Consider the following 12407-nt stretch of genomic DNA (forward strand, 5'->3'; position numbering starts at 1 on the left):
TGCTAGCCCTGAATTCTTCAGGAGGACCTAAGCTCTAATCCGATCTCAGATACTTAACATTTCCTAGTTGTATCACCCTGTGTAAGTCACTTAATCCCAACTGCCTTTAAAAGGGGGAGGAAATGGTAGTAAAAATGGAAGATGGAATAATATTGAAGTAGAAAACAATGGTTTATAATGAAATATTAGAAGTAGGAGAAATCATGATGAAGAATATAAAATATTATTATAGGTAGTATGTATTATAGGCCACTTGGACAAAAGGATAAAAAAGATGAAGACTTCAGCAAAAGATGGTGACAATGAACTTAGTTTTTTTGATGGAATTCTCTCTCTCATTCTTTCTCAGTTTTCCTTATTTTTTTGCCAAAAGCAGAGAATTTGATAAGTACTTGGTTTGCCTTCATAAAAACTTTACTTTTAAGAGGACAAAAAAAAGAAAAAATAGAAAGACTGGAATTGTTATTCCGGGCTTGATTTTTATCAACACAGTGGGACTAATTGCTGAAGGGGACAAGATCACAGTATCACAGGTTTTGATCTCAAGAGGATTTTAGAGCATTTAATAAATCTTAACTGATGAACACTTAAGAATCTTTACAAATCTTTATTGTATTATATTAGAGATTATTTAATTCACCCTCTACCCTCTTTCCCAATTTATAACTAAGGAAATAGAAGTTGACAAGTTAAGTGATTTGCTCAAGATCAAACATGTATAAATTGGTAAAAATGGGAAGTTATTCCTCTGACTGCGACTTTGATCCTTATTCCACTACCCAATATTGAACCTTAACGATCATATATTTTAGAAGTTTTAGAGAAGGCATCTGGAACATCTAGTTCCCATGTACAGGCTACTGCTCTTCCTGTTAAGGGCCTCCATATACCACCTCAAGAAAACTGCCTTTCATTGAAGCTAGACAGCATATTATAGGGTAACTTACTATGCTTCCTCTCAATTTTCAGTGGTAGGCAATTACAAAAAAATTCACCGTATTAAATATGTGAATGAGTTTGCCAATGAAAGCCACATTGGCCTATGGTAAATCCAACCACGGCTCATATTCTGACTTTATTCGATTATTATGTTTCTCATTATGGTCTACCATATTTACACTGCTGGCTTGAATCATGATTCATACTATACTCCAGCTACTTTGTTGTTATCTGTGCTGCTGCTGTTGGACTTGAACAGAACAAATATAAGTGATAAAGAACAGACCAAATTACTCAATGCTAAAAAGAGATATTTAACTTAGAAAAGAAAGAGCAAAACAAAAAAAAATGACTAATAGGGCTTTGAAACCCTCCAATATCTCACTGCAGAAAGAAAGTATTTAGATCAATCAAAAACAATTTATTGTTTACTATGTGTCTGATGCTATGTGAAGTGCTGAGTATTAAAGACCATGAATAAAGCAATCTGTACTCTAGAAGCTTACACTTTAATGTGGGAGTATAACGCTATACAGAAAGTAATTAAGAAGAGAGAATATGAGCAGTTGTGATGATCAGAGAAGTTCCCATCTAGAAAGTCGTCCTTGAACCAAGACATTAATAAAAGAAAGAATTCCATGTAATGGAAATGAAGAGGGAGAAGATTAAAGACACAAGATGGCGATTGCAATGGCATGAAGACTGAAAAAGAAATTCTGTACGAGGAAATGTAAAGTCCATTTGGCTGATTCAGAGAGAATGGGAAGAGAAGTGATATATCTAGAAAGAGTCATCAGTAATGGTGGTAAAGGATGTCATCACTAAACAGCAGAATTTATATTTGATCCTACATGCAAAAGGGAGATGTTGGAGGATATTAAGTAGGGAAAGATAGCTAGATCTGAGTTTCAGGAAAATCACTTTTGTAGGTATGGAGGGTTAACTGGATTTGGGAAATATGAGAGACAGGAAGATACATTAAAAGACTGTTGCCATAATGTAGGGCAGAAGAAATATGGTCAGAACACCAGATCAAGTCTCACTTTATTCCAAGATACTGAAAGAATTGGACACGTGATTCAGAACCATTGTCCTTCATTGTCGAAAAATTATAGACAAAAAAAAAAGATGCTACAGGTCTGAAGAATGCTTATAATTTTTTTTAAAGAATATATCCTGAAAACTATAGCAGTGAGTTTGATATAGATTTTAAATCTTCTCATTAAAGGAATGGTCACTAAACATCTAGAAACAGCATGCAATTAGACAGAAGCTACAACAAGAATAGGTCATGTCAGGTCAGCTCATTTCCTTTGTTTTTTGACAGGTTAGTAGTCTGTTAAAGGGCAGTATCATAGTTGCCATTTCACTAAATTTTAATGAAGTATTCGCTAGAATATTTCATGTTGTTTTGGTGGATGGAGAGAGACGGAATAGTGGATGGTCCTGGTAGGTAGACAGAGAATTGACCAAATGATTGTTTAGAAGAACTAATGTTGGATATAATGGTAATAGTTAAAGGACATTGTAGAAGACTGATTTTGGTAGAAAGCCTCAGGCAGCATGCTTAACCCTTAGATGTTTAAGTATTTTTTTAAAATAATCAATTATATACAGTCATATGTCATGTGCAAAAATGTTTGTGGCAGCCTTTTTCATAGTGACAAGAAACTGGAAACTCAATGGATGTCCAATGGTTGAATAAATTATGGTATATTAATTTTATGGAATATTATTGTTCTATAAGAAGCAATCAGTAGGATGACTTCAGAGAGGCCTAGAGAGACTTATATGAACTGATGATGAGGGAAATGAGCAGAACCAGGAGATCATTGCACACAAGAACATCAATATTATACGAGGATCAATTCCAATGAACATGACTTTTTCCAACAATGAAATGATTGAGGCCAGTTCCAATGATCTTATGATGAAGAGAGCCATCTACACCCAGAGAGAGGACTGTGGGAATTTAATGTGGATCACAACATAACATTCTCATTCTTTTTGTTGTTGTTCACTTGCATTTTGTTTTCTTACTCATTTACTTACTTTTTTTGATATGATTTTTCTTGTGCAGCAAGAGAATTGTATAAATATATTTTATACACATTAGATTTAACATATATTTTATCATGTTTAACATCTATTGAATTGCTTGCCATCTAGGGGAGGTGGTAGGGGGAAGAAGGAGAAAATCTGAAACACAAAGCTATGTATGGGTCAGTGTTGTCAAATTATCCATGCATATGTTTTGAAAATAAAAAGCTTTATAAAATATAAATAAAATAAAAAATAAAGTCATATATGATTTGCTTGTCCATTTTATAGAAGTCATAATTAGGCATGATATCTATAGTTTGTCTGACAAAGCTTTGAGGGTATTAATGTATTGCAACTTAGTGTGAACAAATAGTATGATATCATGACCTTAGTCTATGTTTATGACAACTATGTGGTTAAGGGGATAGAGTATAGGGATTGAAGTCAGGAAGACTCATATTCCCGTGTTCAAATCTGACCTCAGACACTTAACTAGCTTGTGTCTCTTGGCAAGCTATTTAACTCTGGTTGTTTAATTTTCTTATCTGTAAGATGAATTGAAAAAAGAAATGGCAACCCACTTCATTATTTTTGGGAAGAAAACCTCAATAAATAATTGTATGTGACAAAAGTAAATAAATAGCAACATCCTATGTTGAGAGGTAATAATGTCTAAGTCTTAGGAATTAATATTTCTGTCTTTGCCCTGATCAGAAAGGATTTGGAATAGTGTATTTCATCTTAGTTATTCATAATAGTTATTTAAAATTTGAAAAATCTCATTTGATCCTCATGATAACTCCAGGAATCACACACTATTATTATTTTACAGATGAGAAAACTGAAACAGACAAAGGATAAATAACTAGACTAGGGTCACACAGCTAGTAAGGATCTGAGATCAAATTTGAACTCAAGGATTCCTGCATCCAGGTACTACACTCTATTCACTGAACCACTTTACTTTTTACTCTCATTCATCCTATAAAATAATAATTATTAATGATAATAGTATCTAACTTTGGGAAATCACTTTCAAGTTTGAAAAGTGATTTCCATATAGTATCTCATCAGATCATTTCATTTCTATTTCTTGAACATCTCTTGTTTACATTCCCTTCTTTCTATATTTCTATCCCCCTAAATCACATCTACATCACCTTTTATCTGGACTGTTTCATTAACCTATCAATTTATTTCCTTTCCTCACTTCTCTTATCATCCTAACTTGTTTTCCAGTAAGCTGCCAAAGTGATTATCCTAAAGTATAGGGTTGATCATGTTGATCATGTTAACCCATTTAACTCAATAAACTCCAATGACTCCCTTTTATCTCATGATTCAATATAGACTCTTGTTGGGCTTCCAGATCTCTTCATATATTGGTCCCTTCTGACTTTTCAATCTTTTTATATATCCCACTCTCCAATAACTCTATGATTTAGCTACAATATATACAAAACATGACATTTTCTATGACTCGGTAGTCCCACCTTCCAAAGGCAGCCTTTCATAACCCCTTGTAATCCCTCTGCTTTCCCTCTTGTCATTATTTTCTTTGTTGTTCTTCAATCAGTTTTTAGTTGTATCCAACTATTTGTGATACTATTTGTGTTTATTTTGGCAAGGATATTAGAGTCGTTTTCCTCTTCTTTTCTAGTTCGTTTTTCACTGAAGCAAATAAGAATAACTAAACCATGTACTATCTTTGAGTCTTTTTCTATTCATAGAGCTTAGCACAGAGCCTGACATATAGTAAGAAATCAACAAATATTTGACAAAAGCCAACAATTGATTGGTTGGCTGTGTGATCTCAAAAGTCCTTTCTAGCTATAATCCATTATTGTGTCTATATACATAGATAAATACATTCAAATCAATATAAATTTAAAGATACACATTTTAATCAATAAATGCTATTAAGTGAGGGTGAAGAACTAGCAACTAGGGAAATAAGAACCTAATGCATACTGTGGCATTTGAGCTGACATTAAATGAAATAAGGGGAGTAAAGAGGCAGAGATACGGGAAGGGGTATGGAGTCCAGGCCTGGATGACTAATTGTGTAAAAGAATGGAAGCTCATAATGTAAAGTCATGTGTGACTCAGTCATTCCAGTCAAAAAGGATGTATTAAGCACTCACATTGTTCCAGGCACTGTCAGTCTGGTGAAACTAAAGTTCTATACTTCTAAATATTTATTGAATGAATGAATTAGCAGCTTTTGAAAATTCCCCTACCCACCAGAGATGGAGAAGCCTCTCAGTGTGGAAGCAAGAACCATCTGGAGCAATGATCCAGATTTAAAAATGAAGAGAAAGATCCAAATTTTCCCACAATTAGCAGAATTAGATTAATGCCAATTAATTATGATGTTGTCACAGAGTGAACACAAACTAGCCAGAAGTGTGGATGATCATTGCTGTATTCTCCACAATGACCCAGTTTTCTTGTGTCTGTTGGCTGTCTTTTTAAAAATTTGGGCAGACTTCCTCTGATTAAGCTCTGGCATAATATTTCTTCCTAACAGATTCTGTCAACTGCTGTGCCCATCAGGACAATAGGGACAGTGTTCTGGAAATATAATCTGAGAAGGCTAAGATACAAAATCTAGACATAAAAGGGACCTTAGATGTCATTTGTTCTAACTCCTTTATTATAAATTAAGAGACCGTGGTACAAAATCACTTGTGGTCAAATTACTTATCCAAGGTCACACAATTAGAGAGACAAAGCCATAATTTGAACCTAGGTCCTTTGACTTGAATTTTGGCACTGTCCACCTTACCACATTGCTTCAGAGAGTATCTTTTGGCAAAGGGTTCTGACTACGTAGGAAACAATTGCTACAGTCAAAGTGGAGTAGAATCTATGCACTGAATGTGTACTAAAATTTCGCACCTCTTTGCTTTTGCATACACTATTCTCAAACTTAGAATGCCTTCCTATTCTCTCTTCACTTATTGACTTCTTAACTCTAATGCACAATTTCAAAATGATTAATTTCAATCCTGTTACTTTTTTTGATCAGTACACTGTGTTCAAGAGGTATTAAAAAGCTGTCTTCAAGCTTGAATATTCAGTAAATGGAGAGCCCATACCCCATCTGAGACATTCTGAGAACTGGCCCAAATCCCTTTCTACATTTTCATCATCACTTTCATTTTGCTACTCAAGAACCTGACCAAGAACATATGCACAATAAATTTTTACTGAATGTGTACTATATTAAATTGAATTATTTATATTCTTGTGGTGACAATGTTTAAAATAATGACTTACATGTAAATGCTGATCAAAAATAACTTAATCATTTACTTGGTGAGCTTCAATCTGCAGGCAATTTCACATTACTCCTTATGTAATCTATAACATAAAGCAACAGGCCTATCTGAAGTTCTCCATACAGAATATTCTATTTTACCCAATGTTTTTGCACAGCCTATTCCTCCATTCCCCACATGTTCTTCCTCCTCCTCACCTCCTTTCAAAACCATTAGCTTTCTTCCAGGTTTGGCTCAAGGGAAGTCTTTTATAAGAAGTCTTTTCTGATTTCTCCAGGTGTTAACATGATCCCACCCAAAATTACTTTGTATTTTTAGAAAATTTTTGCCTTACTTATTTGTCTAGATCTTCCCCCTCCAGCATAATGTCAAGTTTTTGAAGGAAGGAAATGTTTCTTTTTCATATATATATATATATATATATATATATATATATATACATATATATATATAATTTATATTTTATTTTCCCAATTATATATAAAACAATTTTTAACATTTTTTAAAATTTGAATTCCAGATTCTTTACCTTCCTTTCCCCACCTCCACTGACTGAGAAGACACATGTGAAATTATACAAAACATTTCCATAAAAGTCATATTATGAAAGAAAATATAGATAGCCCCCCCAAAAAACTCAAGAAAAATAAAATTTTAAAAATATTCCAGTCTGTATTCAGACACAGACTAAGTTCTTTCTCTGGGTACAGCCATCAAAAAAGTTCTTCAAAGTTGGCTTAGATCATTGTATTATTGAGAATAACTAAATCGTTCATAGCTGATCATTTTATAATATTACTATTACTTATGTACAGTACATTTCACTTTGTATGACCTCATGGAAGACTTTCCTGGTTTTTGTGAGAGCATCTGCTCATTATTTCTTATAGAACAATAGTAAGAAATTGCGTCTTTATTGGCTTTGTAAATCTAGTGCCCACTATAGAATCTGGCCCATAACAATCATCAACGTATTAATCAGCAGTAGATACTGTACTAGGCAATGATGTTATCTAGACTACAATGAAACTGTCTCTACTCACAAAACTTGTACTTTAGAGTACCAAACATTGCCTTAGACACTTACTAGCTCTGTGACTTTGGTCAAGTAATTTAATATTATGCATCGATTTCTTCATCTATAAAATGGGGATAACTTATCTCCAAAGGATCAAAAATGATAGCATGTTTTAAATGTCATCCTTCAAATTTTGTAATACACTGAAACTCTCAGATCTTGTTTTCTCCAGGAAACCTTCCCTTTAACAGTATTTCCTTCATCTTATACCCATAGAATTTTTCAGAGAAAAATGAAAAATTTTACATTTATTCCTATTGAATTTTATTCTATTTGATTAGGTTATTTGTTCTAAATTTACAAGATATTTTATGATCCCAGCTCTTTCTTCCACTATGTGAGTGATTTGTCTCATATATCTGTTACCTGAAAAGTTAATGTTTGATCTGTGATTCTGTTGAATCATTTTTGGTTATTGACACAATTTTTTTTAAATAGATCCAGTTCTCGTTAGCCTTCCAGTAAAAATGTTTTCAACATTTATTAATTTCTTTTTTGCCTTGGCCAGTAAATAAGTTTCTCATTTGTCTATATATATACCATTGGCTAGTACAGGGCATCTTAGTGTTTTTGATATCATGGACTCCTTTGATACAATGGTGAATCTCATGAGCTTTTTCTCAGAATGATGTTTATAAGTGCTTAAAATACATAAGATTTCAAGGGAAATCAATTAAATTGAAATAGGATGATTATGAAAAAATATATAAACATGTTTGCAGACTCCAGATTAATAACATCTGGTCTGAGTTATATTTTTCTAACTTTTTTACAAAAATAGAATGAAACATTATGCTTTGCTAAAATTGAAGTTAAACAGTATCTTAACAATCTTCTTATCTACAGTTTAGTGACTATGGCAAAAAAGGAACTTTGTTGATACACTTCTAGGGTAGAGACAAAATGATGGAATAAAGAAAGACTACAGTTGAATTCTATCAATATTCCCTATCAAATGACTGTAAAATAATGTCTCAAGTTGAATTCTGGGATGGAAAAGTCCATAAAAAGTCAGGGTGAAACATTTGTTTAGCCTAAGACAATGTAAAATGTCAGCAGAAGAGGTCTATCACACTGGAGTGGGAGTTTGCCGAGAGCACACACTATGGCAGCACCAGCAATGGACCATGAAGATACAACAGTAGCAATGGGAGCTTTCAGTCCAGAGCCAGTAAGAGGGTCAGGTAATTGGTCAGAAAAATATTGCAGGTGACCCTTTGATGGCACTGGGGTGAAGATAGAGCACCATTTGGTAACTCCATTGTCCATGCCTATCAAATTATAACTCTCTAGTGAGGAGGATCTATTTTGGTTCCAAGGGATCAGAGACCCTGAGGACCAGTAGCAGTTGCAGCTAAAAGGCAGGCATTAATTCATTATTAGTTTATTATTTGTTCATTATTAAGTAGTAATCACACCTCTCGCAAATCACAATATCTTAGATGCAATGAAAACTTCCCAAACCCTAGAACAAACTCTGAAAACAGTAGATTGAAAAAACCTGAAGCTTGGGACAGTGCTCTTCACTGACCACTATGGGAAGAGAGTCCAACTCTAACATAATGTTTAAAATAAAGAAATAGGTTGGAAAAATAAGCAAACAACAACAACAAAATAGTCTCATTTAAAAAGCTGCTATGGTGATAGGGAAGACACAAACTCAAAAGCCAATATCAAAATAACTACAAGTAACCTCAAAGGAAAAAGAGGTGAACTAACACAAACCCAACAAGAATTCTTGGAAGATCAAAAAAAAAAAAAAGATATTTGAAATCAAATAAGAAGTGTAGGGAGAAATGGGAAATGAAGTGAGGAAAGAAAATTATAAAAACACAGTGGTGTTAATAAGTAATAAATATAATAAAAACAAAAGGGGCACAAAAATACTGAAGAAAATAATACGTAAAATACAGAATTGGCCAAATAGGAAAAAAAGAGATACAGAATCTTGCTGAAGACAATCTTAAAAATAAGAATTGGGTGATTAAATACTAATGACACCATGATAACTGAAAAGACAATATCAAGAAGCAAAATAAATGAAAAAAGAAGAAAATGTGAAATATCTCAATGAAAAAAAGAAACTGACCTAGAAAATTGAAAAAGTAGAGATAATTTTTTTTTTTTTTTTTAATAGCCTTTTATTTACAGGATATATACATGGGTAACTTTACAGCATTAACAATTGCCAAAACTCTTGTTCCAATTTTTACCTTTACCCCACCTCTCCCTAGATGGTAGGATGACCAGTAGATGTTAAATATATTAAAATATAAATTAGATACAAAGAAGTATACTTGACAAACCAGTTATTTTGCTGTACAAAAAGAATCAGACTCTGAAATATTGTACAATTAGTTGTGAAGAAATCAAAAATGCAGGTGGCATAAATAGGGATTGAATTCAATGTAATGGTTATTTTTGTATATAGTGGTATTTTGAAATTTTGAGTATTTAATTGTTTTTTTTTTTTTTTTTTTTTTTTTTTTTAATTTAATAGCCTTTTATTTACAGGATATATACATGGGTAACTTTACAGCATTAACAATTGCCAAACCTCTTGTTCCAATTTTTCACCTCTTACCCCCCACCCCTCCCTAAATGGCAGGATGACCAGTAGATGTTAAATATATTAAAATATAACTTAGATACACAATAATTATACATGACCAAAACTTATTTTGCTGTACAAAAAGAATCAGACTCTGAATTATTGTACAATTAGCTTGTGAAGGAAATCAAAAATGCAGGTGTCATAAATATAGGGATTGGGAATTCAATGTAATGGTTTTTAGTCATCCCCAGAGTTCTTTTTCTGGGTATAGCTGGGTTCAGTTCATTATGCTCCATTAGAAATGATTTGGTTGATCTTGTTGTGAGGATGGCCAGGTCCACTAGAACTGGTCATCATCAGATTGTTGTTGAAGTATATAATGATCTCCTGGTCCTGCTCATTTCACTCAGCATCAGTTCTGTAAGTCTCTCCAGGCCTTTCTGAAATCATCCTGTTAGGTCATTTCTTACAGAACAGTAATATTCCATAATTATTCATATTCCACAATTTACTTCAGCTCATTCTCCAACTGATGGACGATCCATTCAGTTTCCAGTTTCTAGCCTACTACAAAAGGGCTGCCTACAATACAATTCGTGCACATATCAGGTCCCTTTCCCTTCTTTATAATCTCTTTGGGATATAATCCCAGTAGTAACACTGCTGGATCAAAGGGTATGCATAGTTTGATAACTTTTTGAGCATAGTTCCAAACTACTCTCCAAAATGGTTGGATTCTGTTCACAACTCCACCAACAATGAATCAATGTCCCAGTTTTCCCACATCCCTCCAACTAATCATCATTATTTTTTTCCTGTCATTTTTAGCCAATCTGACAGGTGTGTAGTGTATCTTAGAGTTGTCTTTAATTTGCATTTCTCTGATTAATAATGACTTGGAGCATCTTTTCATATGACTAGAAATAGTTTCAATTTCTTCATCTGAGAATTGTCTGATTTCATATCCTTTGACCATTTTCAATTGGAGAATGGCTTGATTTTTATAAATTAGAGTTAATTCTCATTATTTTGGAAAATGAGGCCTTTATCAGAACCTTTGACTGTAAAAATATTTTCCCAGTTTATTGCTTCCTTCTAATCTTGTCTGCATTAGATTTGTTTTGTACAAAAACTTTTCAGTTTGGTGTAATCAAAATTTTCTATTTTGTGGTCAGTAATGATCTCTAGTTCTGCTTTGGTCATAAAGACCTTCCCTTCCACAGGTCTGAGATGTAAACTATCCTATGTTCCTCTAATTTATTAGATTTCATTTCTTTATGCCTAGGTCATGAACCCATTTTGACCTTATCTTGGTGTACGCGTTAAGTATGGATCAATGCCTAGTTTCTGCCATATTAGTTTCCAATTTTCCAGCAATTTTATCAAACAGTAAGTCTTATCCAAAAGCTGGGATCTTTGGGTTTCGTCAAAGACTAGGTTGCATATTTGTTGACTGTTTTATCCTGAACCTACTCTATTCCACTGATCAACTAATCTATTCCTTAGCCAACTGACCAAATAGTTTTGGTAACTGCTGCTCTATAATATAATTTTAGATCTGGTACAGCTAAGCCACCATCATTTGATTTTTTTCATTAATTCCTTGAAATTCTTGACCTTTGTTTTTCCATATGAATTTTGTTGTTATTTTTTCTAGATCATTAAAATAGTTTTTTGGGAGTCTGATTGGTATAGAGCTAAATAAATGGAATAGTTTAGGTAGTATTGTCATCTTTATTATATTTGCTCGCCCTTATCCGAGAGCATTTAATATTTTTCAGTTGGTTAGATCAGACTTAATTTGTGTGAAAAGTGGTCTGTAATTTTGCTCATAAAGTTTCTGATTTTCCCTTGGCAGATAGATTCCTAAATATTTTATATTATCAGTAGTTACTTTTAAATGGAATTTCTCTTTGTAACTCTGACTGTTGATTTTGTTAGTGTATATAAGAATGCTGATGACTTATGTGGGTTTATTTTATAACCAGCAACTTTGCTAAAGTTGTGGATTATTTCTAATAACTTTTAGCAGAATCTCTGGGGTTCTAAGTATACCATCATGTCATCGGCAAAGAGTGATAATTTGGCTTCCTCATTGCCTATTCTTATTCCTTTAATCTCTTTCTCAGCTCTTATTGCTATAGCTAGCGTTCTCTAATACAATATTAAATAGTAACGGTGATAGTAGGCAACCTTGTTTCACTCAGATCTTATTGGGAATGGTTGCAGTTTGTCTCCATTACATATGATGCTTACTGATGGTTTTAAATAGATGCTGCTGATTATTTTAAGGAAAGTCCATTTATTCCTATACTCTCAAGTGTTTTAATAGGAATGGATGTTGGATTTTATCAAATGCTTTTTCTGCATCTATTGAGATGATCATATGGTTTTTGTTAATTTGGTTATTAACATGGCCAATTATATTGATAGTTTTCCTAATATTGAACCAGCCCTGCATTCCTGGTATAAATCCTACTTGATCATAGTGTATTATCTTGGAGATGAT

This window comes from Sarcophilus harrisii, chromosome 2 (assembly GCF_902635505.1).
Source record: "Sarcophilus harrisii chromosome 2, mSarHar1.11, whole genome shotgun sequence".
Lineage (NCBI taxonomy): Eukaryota > Metazoa > Chordata > Mammalia > Dasyuromorphia > Dasyuridae > Sarcophilus > Sarcophilus harrisii.